This window comes from Ruditapes philippinarum, unplaced genomic scaffold (assembly GCF_026571515.1).
Source record: "Ruditapes philippinarum isolate M1 unplaced genomic scaffold, ASM2657151v2 ctg8592_1_1_1_1, whole genome shotgun sequence".
In the NCBI taxonomy this organism is placed as follows: Eukaryota; Metazoa; Mollusca; class Bivalvia; order Venerida; family Veneridae; genus Ruditapes; species Ruditapes philippinarum.
The window spans coordinates 1-14,406 of NW_026862044.1; the positions used below are offsets into that span (position 1 = coordinate 1).

General features: G+C 32.7%; 1 long non-coding RNA gene across 1 annotated transcript; it reads right to left on the minus strand.

The window, feature by feature from the left end:
- Positions 1–6,724: 6,724 nt before the first annotated feature.
- LOC132717759 (uncharacterized) lies at positions 6,725–9,405 on the minus strand. Its single transcript, XR_009623990.1, has 4 exons — positions 9,152–9,405; positions 8,578–8,670; positions 7,712–7,899; positions 6,725–7,087 (listed from the first exon to the last, which is right to left on the minus strand). It is a non-coding gene; the product is annotated as an uncharacterized LOC132717759 (long non-coding RNA).
- Between the last annotated feature and the right edge of the window lie 5,001 nt (positions 9,406–14,406).

A 14,406-nucleotide genomic window follows, 5' to 3' on the forward strand; every position in this document is an offset into this window, starting at 1 on the left:
CCCCCCTTTTTGTGACAGGTTGAGCTAAAAAATGTTTAGAACATGTTTTTGACCAAATCACCATTCTCCCAAATGAGTCTGCACCAACCAGAAAATTCAAGTGGTCCGACGGACCAGCGGCTTTTAAAATTAGGTGGTCCTTGCAAAAATCTGGTGGTCTCGGACCACGCTAATGTCGAGGCCTGATAAATAATATTTTATAACAAGTGCCCAAGAGACATTTCCACATAATAATGGTATAAAAGCAGTGTAACAATAAATATGAAAAAATAAGACCTAGTTTGATGCTGACTGCAAAAAAGCTAGAAAACATTATAATAAAGCTAGACAAAGGTATAACTCATATTCTACTGGTGAAAAGTTAAAAACAGATCTTTATTAAAAGCTAAGTGTAAAAACTATAAAATAATTATGACTGAATATTTACCAAGCACAACAAAGATAATGAATCAAAACTAAGAAAAATGCAAAGTAAAAACCCAAAAGATTATTGGAAATATCTTAACAGAGTAAATATTACAAAAAAAAATGTATGTCTCCCATCTCTTGATTCTATGTATGAACATTTTAGACATGCAAGTAATAGTGATGAACATGACCTTGATGAAAATGAAATATTAATCAGCAGAATTGATTTACTAGATAATAATGATAATAACTATATAAAGAAGAAAAATGAAAAATCCGTTGGTACTGACAATATCTAAATTAAACGAGTAGACATCAAATCTACAAGTCATTTATGATTACCCATATATGCTAGCCTCTTTAATCTTATCTTAGATACTGGTTTAACAGTGATTAATACCCTGTAAATGGGTTATAATTCAAAATAGCTGAATAAGATACAATCAATTTTAGTTGAATCAGGATATAATGACTTTTGGTTACATCAAAACCAGATTGAAGCTAAAAATATCAAAACTATCATAAAACAAACTCTTCTAGACCAAAACATTCAAAATTGACATGCATCTTTTTAAAAATAACTCTATCATCACTAATAATCAAAGCACTGAAAGTACTGTTGGAAGGAAATTTTCATAGAAATTCCCAATGCGTGTGAATTAAAAACAAAGGAATATGTGCAAGCTTCAATCTACAGCTTGCTGATTTGATGACGTAAAATGTGACGTCATTGTTTCCGTTTTTGCACTACTCATGTTCAGTGGGCTGATAACTAGTTCTTGGCCCAGGGCCCCAAACCCATAAGTTGTGACACTCATAATCAGTTGAAATCATAGGCAATTCTGTTACTAATACAGTAATAAGTGAATTAATAAGAGGTTAATACACGGCAGGAGAGGGCCGGAAGGTGATAATCGGCCCGCAAAATGAATAATGGACCGAGGGCTTTAGCCCGAGGGCCATTATTCATTCAGGGCCGATTATCACCTTCCGGCCCTACTCTGACGTGTATTAATGTCTTTAATACACTTGGTAGATCTAATAGTAGCATTTAAAAAAAAAAAAAAAGTTCTTTCGTTGAAATTCTTGTCTACTCTTGTACTCTTCTACTGTTCTGTGCAGAGATGTTTACTGTTTGTGTGTTCAAAGCAGTACAGTAGAATCTATAAGAAGCAAGTTTTATTTTTTTCTTCTTTTTTTCGGAATAAATTTGTCGTATTATTTCTTCAAATTTCAATAGTAACAAAAATGTGTTTGTACTAAATACGCTTAAGCTCTCATAATAAAAATAAAGCGATTCGTGCTGACAACCTACTTTCACTTTTACAGTTAACTGTTTGATGACGTAAAATATGACGTCATTGTTTCAGTTTGTGCACGTGCACATGTTCTGCGGGCTGATAACTAGTTCTCGGCCCCGGGCCGCAAACTCATAATAGGTCACGTGACACTCATAATCAGTTGAAATCATAGGCAATTTTGTTACTATATATAGTAACAAGTGTATTAATAGATAATACTACTGCATTATGAACACAAAGAACCACTCAGTTTGACCTAAATCGGCCATGACTTATATAACTACTTCATAGGAATTCAAGACCATGCCATAAGCATTATTTAATCATAGTTAATGAAGAGACTTTTTATTTTAAACTCAAGGACAAGAAAAGCTCATCATGTGCTTACATTTGTAAGTTCAACATAACTAATTGTGTTTTAGCATGAAATTGATGTACATGCTGTTAAAGTCATAGCAAAACAAAGAACAATGATTTAAAATAAACTTTTATTGTCAAAACTTGCATAAAAGTAAAAATATATGTGATATAAAAAATAAAATGATTAAATATATGGAGATAATGAAATTTAGTTTGTCAGATAAAATGTGTAAAAGGAACTCCACTGAGGTTTTTTGACATGATGAGACTGAAATTTATTTTTCTAGATTAATGTACCACTTGATGTATGTTTTGACCACTAATCTTTGAGAAAAATTTCAGATCATTTGCGCACTTCCTTTTTCAAGAATAATTATTCAAATTGTTAAAAAAGTGACCCAAAATGAAAGCGTTTAAACACATTTCACGCAGATCAGGCTGAGAAAAGCATAAAAAAATTGATTTTTCAATTTATTTCAAAGTATATTTCTTCACTATCTGTGCATATATTTCCTGTATCAAGTGCCCCGGCTCATTTCTGTAGAAATTCAAATGTTATGTTTTAGGCTTTTAAACCTCAATGGACTGAGTCCTTTAAATTATTAGTACATATTGACGTGACACAAGTTATAACAATCTGAATGAAAGAAGCTTTAATGCAAATGGCCAGTAATATAGGAGGCGCTGTTTTAAGGATTTTTTACATACAAGACTTACATTATACAACAAACGATAGTCAAAAGTAGAAAATGTTGCCCATAGGACTTGAATGCCTGCGTTAAGAACAATGCTTATATTGAGTGGGTAATCAAAAATATGTACATAATTAGACAAGCCCACTGGCAGCATATATCAAGCCTGTTGCCATTATTCAGAAACTGAACCTTAAAGCTTCAGATTGGGGAGAAAGATGTATACGTAAGTGAACATTTGTGATAAAATGTTATGTAAATCCAGCCATGTATATAGAAATATACTCTCATGTTTTTTAAGTTATTTATTTGACTTTTTGATCCAAAGTAGTGACCTTGATTTACAGACACCTGATTTTTCATACTACTCCAACTCACTAAAGACTGTTAAATTTTGTCCAGAACTATAATGAAAAATCTTTATAGATTTCAAAAGCATTCAAATATTTATCAGTTATAAATCAATTTTTTGCATATGATTTGGTAAGGAAGGCATAATGATGTATAAATTTTGTGGAATGTAACTGAAATCATAATTGACCTGTGTTTTTGATATATTGTTGAATATACCAGTTTATAAAATTGAATCCTTAAAAAGGTGTACAAATCTTATTGGTTGGAAACTAAAAATTTCAGTGGAAATTTCACATACTGACCGGACTGACAGACAGGGTAACACTTAATGACCTGTCACCATTCTTTAAATGGCATGGGCATATAAACATAGAACAGGTTAGCTTACAAGAGCATTTCTGTTTTTCATATTTTACTAGGCAAAGTACAAAGAAATGATATTTTTATAATTTTATGAGCCATCACATCAAACCGTGATCAATGTAATATGAAGTATTTGGAAAAATAAGTAACAAGAAGTGCATGTTTAACTAAAACAGAATGTATGATTCAGAGGAACACTGTAAAAATAAAGTAAATAATGTTAAAAAAAACAACAACAAAAAAAACATAAAAAAGTTGACCATCATTTGGACTTTCATGAGTTGGCCATGCTAATCTTAAAATAAGAACATAAATAAATACAACATTATACAAAAGGTAGTACACAAAATACAATGATCAAAAGTTTGAAAGTGAACACTTGTTGGTAAATAAACAAGAATTTGTAACAGAGATACCAACGTCCCCCCGCCTCAGGGGAAGTTTTATATGAACAAAAAAAATTGTGCTATTTCAAAAGATTGAGGCAGGGATCTAAGGATTTTCAGTCCAAAATTTTGATCAATGCTAGATCTGCAAATGCAAAACAATAAATTTATTAAAGAATAAAAATGAAATAACTGAATTTCAAAATATATCATGTTAAGCTTTGCAGGGATTTTTTTTGGCTTATTTTATAGCCGTTATTGGGACATATTCCCAATTGAAAAATAGTATATTATTTTCCCAATCCCAAAGGAAAAATATTCCCAATTGAAAGTTACAAAAATATATAAATATTGAATAAAGAATTCTAAAATCCTTTGAAAAATAAGGGGGGGCTTCTTTACTGTAATAGTGTTTAAATGTTTGAAAGAAGCCATCCTAAGGCAGTGATTGCTTGCATACATTTAATCACTGCAAACTTTCAGTCATGCATTTTTTCCCAATTTTAACAAAATATCTCTGAAATTCCCAGTTGCATGGGTATGGGTTATGTTCCCAAAATCCTGGAAAAAATCCATGCTTTGACCTCTTAGTGTGACCTTGACCTTGGAGGTAGGGGTGCAGGTGTTGTGCATGACATATCATCTTATCATTGTGACTACTTGTGCCAAGTATTTTTCAAATCCCTTCATCTATGAAGAAGTTATGGACGGGGCATAAAAATATACCATATAACAGACTTTGTTACCTTTATACCTCTAAGTGTGACCTTGAAACCTTGGAGGCAGGGGTGCAGGTGTTGTAACTGACATATCGTCTTATTTTATTGTTGACTATTTGTGCAAGTTATTTCAAAATCCCTTGAACTATGAAGAAGTTCTACATTGGACACAATATATACCCTTTAAAAAAACAATGTTAATTTTTTACCTCAAAATGTGACCCTGACCTTGAGGTAGGGATGCAGGTGATGCGCATGACACATTGTCTTATTATAGTGAATATTTGTGCCAAGTTTTTTCAAAAATCCTTTGATATTACCAAAAAGTTATAGACCGGACAAAAAATATCCTATAACAGGCTATGTTAATCTTAGACCTCCAAGTGTGACCTTGACCTTGTAGGTTGGTGACCGATTGTTGTGCATGACACATCATCTCATTGTTGTGAACAATTGTGGCAAGTATTTACAAAATCCCTTCAAAGATAAGAAAGGTATAGACTGGACACGAGACATTACCTCAAATTGGACAATGTTGACCTTGAATGAGCCAAGTATGACCTTGACCCTGAAGGTAGGGGTCTGGTTGTTGCACATCTCATCGTCTTTATTATAGACAAACGATTTGTGCCAAGTTATTTCAAATTCCTTCAATAAATGACAAAGTTATGGACCGGACACGAAATATTACCCCTGTAACAGGCTTAGTGCTAATATTTGACCTCCCAAGTGTGACCTTGACCTTGATCGGCAGGTGACCTGTTTGTTGAGGCATGACACATCTTTCTCATTATTGTGAGCAATTGTGGGCAAGTATTTACAAAATTCCCTTTAGAGATAGGAAAGTTATAGACCGGACACAAGATATACTTTCAAATAGACAATGTTGACCTTGAATGAGCAAGTGCGAACCTGGACCCTGGAGGTAGGGGTCTGGTTGTTGACAATGATCATTGTCTTATTATAACAATCATTTGTGCCAAGTTATTTCAAATTCCTTCAATAAAAGCTTTGAAGTTGATAAAGATTTGTTCATACATATTTCAACAAGAGGGCCATGTATATATAGGCCCCTGGAGCGGGGCCAGTTTAAACCCCAGGGCTTTTATTTGACCAAACTTGTAAGACACCCGTTAGAAGATGTTTCATGATGTTAAGTTTTTACTACACACATATAATGTAAAACAAAGACCTCTGCACCACCCCCCACCCCGGCATGGCCAATTTTTATACAAGGGCTTAAATTTGAAAAAACTTGGTCGACACCATAAGATGTTTCATGCTAAACATCTAGGCTCTAGTTCATTGGGTTTTTTAAAAGAAGATTTTTTAAGTTTTTACTTTACACAAATAGTTAAAAAACAATGAAACCCCTGGGGCGGGGCCAGTTTTGACCCCAGGACTTTTATTTGAACAAACCTTGTACACACTTACCAGAAGATGTTTCATGCTTAATATCTAAACTCTAGCTATTTTGGTTTTTTTCAAAGAAGATTTTTAAGTTTTTACTATATGCATATAGGGAAATTCAATGACCCCTGGGGAGGGGCCAATTTTGACCCCCAGGGCTTTTATTTGAACAAACTTGGTAGACACTCACTAGAAGATGTTTCATACCTTTAAAAGAAGATACTTTGTCTAAGCTCTAGCTCTTTGGGTTCTTTAAAAGAAGATACTTTAAGTTTTTTTCTTTTGGTTGCCATGGCAACCAGCGTTCTATGAACAATATTTAGAGGTGACCACCAAAGAAACATTCCTGTGAAGTTTGGATGAAATTGGCTTAGTGGTTTATGAGGAGATGTCATTTAAAGTAAAAGTTTACGGACGGACGCCAGACGAAAAGCGATCAAAAAAGCTCACCCTGTCACTTTGTGACAGGTGAGCTAAAAATTGTTAAGTGATCTTATTTTCCTGGTGAAAAACTGGTGGCTCAATAAAGTTCTATACATATGAGCCGCGCCATGACAAAACCAACATAATGGGTTTGCGACCAGCATTGATCTAGACCAGCCTGCGCATTCACGCAGTCTGATCAGGATCCATGCTGTTCGCTTATTAACTCTATTACAAGTAGAAAAACTGATGGCGAACAGCATGGATCCTGATCAGACTACGCGGAGTTGCAGGCTGGTTCAGATCCATGCTGGTCGCAAACCTACTATGTTGGTTTTGTCATGACGCGGCTCATATTATGATATTTCAAATATTGGAAAGTTATCTCTAGTTCTTGGTGAAAGACTGGTGACTAGTTTTCTCTTCAATGTCATTTCTTTTTCTAATTAGATTAAGTCATGGGCTTCATGAGGCTTTCGACATCACATCTAAGAACTCTTTATCCAACATTGCAAAGGGCAGGCAGTCTCCTGGTATTCCAATTTCTTTTAAGTTTTATAAAACCACAATATTTCTATTTCTTTAGTGTTTCCGACATGAAGACACATCTTCATGTATCTTTCATTATCACTCCTGCTTTTACTGTTCTATCATATAAGCGCCTCTGTTTCCTGAAATATTTGTTTAGAAAAAGTTAATTGCAAAGTTAAAATTCCACTTGTAAACCCTTGTCGAGCTCGAACTTACAGCAGTGAAAGGCTTAAAGGTTTAAAGTCAAGAAACTAACCAATCAGTCGCAGACACCCCAAGTATTTTATCTATTTGCTAAGCAGCAATTTTTTCAAAATTATTTAAATTCATAAACGTGAGTGATTCTGATAAGCTATAAACAGCTAAGTGATGATAAGATGATCATATATGTCAGATAAGTCGGAGTGCTAACACTGCTTACTGTGAATATTCAATATTTTAATGTGAATTGTCCTGAGGTAAAAAGGAAAAGAAAGCTGAATTCCTTAATACATGTTACATGTCACAATTGTTTTTGCTATTAATTTTGTTCCTAATTTCTTGTATAAGGTATTTAAATACACTGTAATTCTTTTTTATAAATTTGGCTTTTTGTGACAATAGTCTATCCAGTGACCGAAGCTCACCGACTTAAAATAAACTGTCCTGTGACAGGACAGTTTATTTAGGCTGTGTCAGCCTTTAAACAAATCAAGAAAAAAAAAGCTATTAGAATATAATAATTAAGAAATATCATATACAAATACTTCTAAATAATCATGTACCTCTTCCTTAAAAGCCCATGCTATTGAAAAGAACATTTTTTCCATTTGTTCACTTCAAGGTTAGTCAGATTGACAGTCTCACATTTTAGCCTTTATCTCTCGTCATTTCATTGTCATTGACCCTAAAGCATCCTATAAATCGATATCCTGCTGTTCACATTCATAAATCTGACATGTAGGCCGAACTTCTGAAACATAAAATATAATTATTATTAGATATACATATAGTATCCCAATAATTATGTTAGTTGATATCAAATCAATAATTTAAGCAGTGTTCGAAATTAGCAGTAGTCCGAGAGCCCGACTACTAAATTTCTCCTCGGGCTATCAACTTTTCACAGTAACAAGCCCGACCAGGCTACTGTATTTTCAGAGGCAATATAAACAACTGTTTTGAACAAATGAATCGTGCTAGTGAAATGTCTTTTGGGCAAGTGAATATTCCAATCTAGTAGTCCGACCAGCCTAGTCGATTCAAATCCTAATTTCTTACACTGTTTAAGAAACAATTTGTTCAAAATTGTCCAAGCATAAAGATTTTTATAGTATACTATAGTAATTATAGTGTATATACAGTATGTATTAAATGTCTTTACTATCTACTATACTGTCCTGAAATTTCAAGAAAACAACTATCTGTAAAATCCATTTTCTCAGAAGTTGCAAAACCAAGTGAATGAAATTGCTCTGGGTTTGTATTATTCTGTACAACTTCTGATCACAAAAGCTTCAAGGACATTTATGACTATGAGTGAGTCAGGTCCTATCTTGAAAGATTGTTGTTCAAGTTTGAAAACAATCCATTCAAAAATAACAAAGTTATAGCCACTAATAGCAAAAATCAAGAAGATTTAGACATATACCTTGAATGTTAATATGGTGGTCAAGTTAATTTAGTTTAGTCTGGTCTATTTGAAGGGTTGTTGTGGCCAAGTATGAAGACAATACACCAAGATCTGAAAAAGTTATGAACAAGGTTAAAGTTTGATGACAGCAATGGGAAAGCTGTCATGACTAACAATATATTTAATAATTTTGGCCCTAATGCAAACTGAAAATTCTAGCCTATAAACACTGTTGAGACTAGCTGTTCAGCATTTTTTTCAATAATAAATAAATGCAATGATAAAGTCGGTAACTTGCAAGTCTTCTAACATTTTTACAAAGAATGAACATATATATATTTTCTCCTAATCTTAAAGATTATTTATCTTAAAGATAATTTCAAAACAATATGTTATTAACTAAACAATCTATATCCTAATATATGGTTTTAATAGAGGGCCGAGTTGACCTGTCCCGAGTTGGTATAGGGCCGAGTTTACCTGTAAATTCAATAATGTAAACAATCTTTGACCTAATTTCGTTTGTCTAACAAATTAACATCTGCAAACACAAAACGATTTTGAACAAAGAAATAAAAGCATTTCCACAAACCTTTGCGATGTTATTCATCAGCAAATCTATGTCTTGGATGGAGTAATCTCAAAAACACGAACGTTATTCTGTCGATGGTCCGAACAATGGCGGGTGTGCCCTACTTATTAGTCAACACCAAGTTTTACCAAATTGCATCCGCTAATTCCAGAATACTTTTGAAAGACTTGTATTGTAATCTTGTTTTTTATTATTTATATAATAATATTTTTGTTTCAAACGCTTTGATTCTATGATAGTTTGCGAACCATTATTTTGCGAAAATAGTACAGTACAGAACGCCTTTTTAAGGCCACATATTGTATCCATTGTTTCCTCTTGAGTTATCGACGTAAAAAATCAGCCGTGGCATAAAATACTATTCAATAAATTGCTAAATATGTACAATAAATACTTTCATTTCCCTTCGGTTGACTTAAATATGTGAACTTTTCAGCATCTCTGCTACAAAATTACACCTTATTTATATTCAATTTATTGTACATAGGTACATGGACACAAACTTTTCGTTGGCCTAATGCGTAATAATACTGATGTTTTTTTTCCGTACACGTTTAAGATTATGTTCCATTGATGTAAGCTAACATTGAATATCATCATTTCAAGTTTTTTTGAACATCAGCTTTTTCTTCAAGTCATACACGTTTGAAAGTATACATATAGTTCTGCTGCACTACTTTCTTGGTCGCATTAACTACTTATTTTCTATTGAGCTTAAACAGAATTCAATTAGGCGTTGTTCGTTCTTTTTCAATATAGGCAGACCGATACTATAGAAAGGAAATTTTTTTTTGAAAAAATTTCCTTCCAAAAAGCAATATAAATTTGTAAAACTAAACAAACAAGATTTCATTACCTTAATAAAGATTAGGACAGGCAACCATCATTTTCCCTATAGAATAACAATACTTTTGTTCACCTCCAACTTCCATCGTTAATTTAATTATTGAACTTTTAATACTATGTACAGTAGAATTTTAACTATACACTGTCATTCAATAATAACTTCCATTTTGTGTATTGATTGACCTAAATAGAGACAGGACCCGTATGTAAACAATGATTTCTATAATCCGTTTCAAAGTTGCATCGAGAAACAAATACAATTCGTGTGTGTATGAGTATCTACACCCCCTCCCTCAGGCGGGTACCGTAGCTGTTTGTTTGTTTTTTTTTTTTTTATATCTCATGATGATTATTAATTTTCCTCTTACAAATACCTAAAAAAATATTGTACTGAGTGTAGAAATATAAAATCAAACGATGCCATATGTGTTAAATTAACAAAAATTATATTAAATATTCACCACTATTATATAAACTCACGTGTTATATCATATAACTTGAGTTGATAAAGATATTCAAATATGACGATGCGTCCAATTCACAAAGACAAATTTTGAACAAGTTATTAACATCATGACTTAAGAAAATAAGAAGGAAAAATAAATATTAACACGAATTTTTCTGTTTACTGGTTTTATTTAGAAATGTATACAAAAATACATCATACCAGATGATATCATGGACTGTAGCACAGATCAGAGTAAATAGTAAATTTAGAAAAAGTAAAGACATAATCAATGTTTTTGTTTTGTTTTTGTTTTTTGTTAATAACAAATAACAGCAAAAAAGTTTTTTAATTGTTTTTTTTTTCCCCAATATTTTCATAAAAAAAAAAAAATTTTTAATTAATATTAAACAAAACAAGGAAATACATGAAACAAAGTCTTCGGAAGCAAGTGAAGGGTTACTCTTGCGAAACGAAAGGAAGAGCGCCCTTACTTGCACAATACCTTATAGATTTACTACAAAGTGGCATCAATTTTCTTTCTTAAACCCATAGGTATGCAAGATATTCCAAATTCCAGAGTAATATAATCTATTCAATAAACATTTCAAATTCATATATATGCATTGTGAAAGTGTCTGCATGCTTAACCCAGTCAAAGACGATAGCTGATTGATAAACAAACCTTACATTACAGTTTTAACAAGAGCTGTCCGAATAAACAGCGCGCTCAACTATTCTCAGTGATTTACAGTAAGACAGGGGCATAACTCTGTATAAAAAAATCTCAGAGTTACGGAACCTGCACCCATCATATTACATATAATCACAAAGAACAAGTATATGAAGTTTCAACACATTCCGTTGAATGGTTTTGACCATAAAAACATAACCAAAGTGTGACGTTGACTCAGATGACGTTGTACAGTAGCTCCCGCGTCTCTTCTATTAGCAAAATTGTTAAAAAAAAGACAAAAACAAATAAAAAGATTAAAAAATAAGACTGTGTTTCTCAATGCTAAAGATAATTTTATATATTTCAATAAACTTCTTAGAACAGTTATATTTTGTGTTGAAAGTAAATCATAGATCAATAAATTTGAACGAAGATGTTCTTGCATAAAAATATTTTTTTAAGATGAAGTATTTCAATATTAATCAAAAACAGATACGTATAAAGTCATATTAATCATCTATGTCAATTGTATTTGAACAGAATCTACATCTCTGTTCACGAGATGTATTTTTCCTAGCGTGTCTATTACGGGATGCACATTTAATCTTAATCTACAATAATTAGAGATATTTTTACAAGACAAAATATATTTTATCAAAACAAATTCAACAACCACAATGAAGCTTTTTATGTCAACGACACATGTCACACAAATTCCCATTGTAAACTGTCTATAACTATACGTTTAGAAACGTTATAGAATACATTTTCATTAACATAATTAAAAGCGTCAACAATCAATAATTACACAGTTTTAATATATAAAAATCCAATTGTTAGTAGAAGTACAATCTGAATACAGTTTAAATTTAACTTTCACCAACATTGATAAAACATATACACTGATGTATGCTGTAATGATTTTATATGTCCCACAATACTTTAAGCCATGTTTTCACCTTTATCTTGCAAATTGGACACTGCTGATAAAATATCAGGCAGTTTTGACAGAACAATAGATGGCCACATTCCAGGAATACAACGTCGCGTATGTGGCTTAGACATATAAGATATGTGTGCGCTACGGGTAGTTGTTGAGCAATTTCGGATGGCAGATAGTTGTTGTCGAAATTGATATCTAAAATTCGAAAAAAGGACTATATAAACCGTGTTAAACGATTTAAATTGTTAAATTGTTTGTGCAGATATAACCGGTCTTTTTCGACGTGGCACATAAACTGGTTTATTTATTATTAGATACATACACTTTATATTCACAAAACATATTACAAAGAAAAATAGGTTTACATTTTGAAAAAGGTTCGAAATAAAAATCACTAGAAAACTAAAGTAAATTCCTCCACTTCATTTTGATGCGGAATAAAACAATAAGAGGAATGATACACATCCGGTTCTTTTTCGATGCAGAATAAAAAATATATAAAAAAAGAATGATACCATGTTCATCTTCAGATTCCTCAGATTCTGCACTTTCAAAATCAAGATTGTCATGTTGAGATGCATCGGAGTCTTCATAGCGCTACATAATGTAAACAAAATTTATGTTTCAAACCACACATCTTAAAAATATTCATATCAAACCACAGGCGTTCGTCACATTTGCTCAAGTTATAAAATAATCTCCCCTTGATTATCAAGAACTGAACAAAATTACTATCCAGCACACGTTTACTACATTAAATATATATGACGCAAGAACAAAAATCTTATATAGTGAACGGGTACTACGTGGTCTTGATGATCAAGCGGATATTATTTATGATAATTTGATAAATATTGGCAAAACAAATGTGCCTAACGCTTGTGTATCAATCTGGGTCCAACACACGAGATTCGCAGAGATCCGCAAATATGTCATATGTCCCCACCTTTTTTAATAAGTCAAAATATTTTGACGCGCCAAAGCTAGTTTGTGAGATTTTTTTTGTTCACAGGAGATATTACACAAAATACGCGACGCACTGTTGTGACCAAATGTTATACATGTACCTTTAAAGCTACAGGCCTCCAGATGAGCCGAAATATGTTTTAAAAATCAAATTTGAGAAACATGTACATGTACTTAGATTTCAGAAAAAGTAATAAGATTCGAGATTCAAGTTATAATTCGTATGTTATGTGCGATAAATGTATATTTCAGTATTTACAACTATATTTCTACTGCGTTACTAACGCATTAAGAGCCATTTTTGCATATTTTGACCTGTTATGGTAGTTAACGTACATTAAAAGTGACATTGATAATGTGTAAATTGCTTCCTTTAGGTTACTTCATAATAATATACTTTTAAACAGGTTTTTAAAATTTTCATTAAAATAATCATTAATCTGGAGTAGTGCTGCTTTACGCCGTCCGTACTTTAAGCTCAATAGGTAGAGCGTTGGACTGTGAATTGACCGACCCGGGTTCGATTCCCAGACGATGCAGGTCACCGTTTCGTAATGATTGATCGTGAAATCTTTTCTACGGTCTTTTGCACTATACCTCTGCTCTGGCATGTACAGAAGTTTCAGATCCTTGCGAAAGTAATGGTAATCGTAGAGGAGAGGAGATATTTTGTCCATTTTATACCCAAGTGCCATCCCCCCCCCCACAAATGCTCATAAACAGCAAGAATACCCTAATACACCACCACTTACGCCGTAAATAATTTTTAACTGCTCAGGACTTGTTCCACTCTTTTTCAACTTTTGCCCTGTTTATGTTTGAAAGATATAAATAAAAATAGTTTGTAGATAATGACATATTTCTAAAAAAAATGTGCGTAAGATTTTTTTATAACGTGTGTAACCGCTAAGGGCCCGGATGATATATAGTCTCAACCCTTGTCCTCATTCTACCATAAAGGCGTCTAATGCTATCTTGAGGTAAAATTTGCAATTCTTGGTGCAGAGCGTGTTCAAGTTGTCGCAAGTTGACTATGGGTGGTTCGTACCATTGCCCAAATAAAATTTAAAATTTCAGTTGTGATAATGTCAAAATTGAGGCATAATGCCGGTCCGGGAACGTGTCGGTTACACACGTTATTAAACATTTGACACATAATGTCATATTAGGTTACGTAATTGTCAACATTTTCCAAGAATATCCATCAGTTAATGTTTTGTAAACGCTCCAACACCATACTTATAAACAGTATCAGTTTTGGTAAAAACAACGCATATGCTTATGCTTCAATAATTTAGTTAAGAGTAAACTAAACCCATAAATTTACTGGTTTATGATTACTTATTTGAAATCGCTACTTATCACATTACTATTTCTTA